Below are 548 nucleotides of genomic sequence, written 5' to 3'. Positions count from 1 at the left end.
CCAACAATAAGATCATATCGAAACATTTCCCAAAATGATGTTTTGCAGCCCCCACAATGTGTTGAAGAATCATTCATATCAGCACACAGCATTGGAAAAGAAGGGAGAGAAAAAGGTTAGATAGTTTAAGAGAAGAAAAAAAATTCCTGGGAGAATAAAGCACATCTAGAACAACTTAAGGAATACAGATTCTGAGTTATAAGAAATGTGGGAGAATTGAAAAGCGTCATTTCTGAACAAGAGGTGCTCGATTAAGAAAAAATCCAAAGACATATCTAAAGCATTTAAAAATATATAGAAATCCCACTTCACAGCCATTAGAATGGCTATTCTTTTTAAAATTTAATAGAAAGTAACAAGTGTTAGCAAAGATGTGGAGACACTGGGAACACTTGTACACTTCTGGTGGGAAGTGTATATTTTACCAAAATACAAAATACAAGGGTCTGTATATTTTACCAAAATAAAAAATTTTGGCTGGGCGCGGTGGCTCAAGCCTGTAATCCCAGCACTTTGGGAGGCCAAGGTGGGCGGATCACCTGAGGTCA

The 548-nt window shown here is 36.9% G+C and overlaps 1 protein-coding gene across 1 annotated transcript in view; it reads right to left on the bottom strand.

Moving 5' to 3' along the window:
• Window positions 1-548, bottom strand: part of USP14 (ubiquitin specific peptidase 14 (tRNA-guanine transglycosylase)) — a 61,623-nt gene that overhangs the window by 50,869 nt on the left and 10,206 nt on the right. The gene's annotated exons all lie outside the window — the stretch shown is intronic.

Source organism: Colobus angolensis, unplaced genomic scaffold (genome assembly GCF_000951035.1).
Source record: "Colobus angolensis palliatus isolate OR3802 unplaced genomic scaffold, Cang.pa_1.0 Scaffold45, whole genome shotgun sequence".
In the NCBI taxonomy this organism is placed as follows: Eukaryota; Metazoa; Chordata; class Mammalia; order Primates; family Cercopithecidae; genus Colobus; species Colobus angolensis.
The sequence above is the reverse complement of the archived record's forward strand: the minus strand, read 5'-3'. Positions and strand labels throughout refer to the sequence as shown.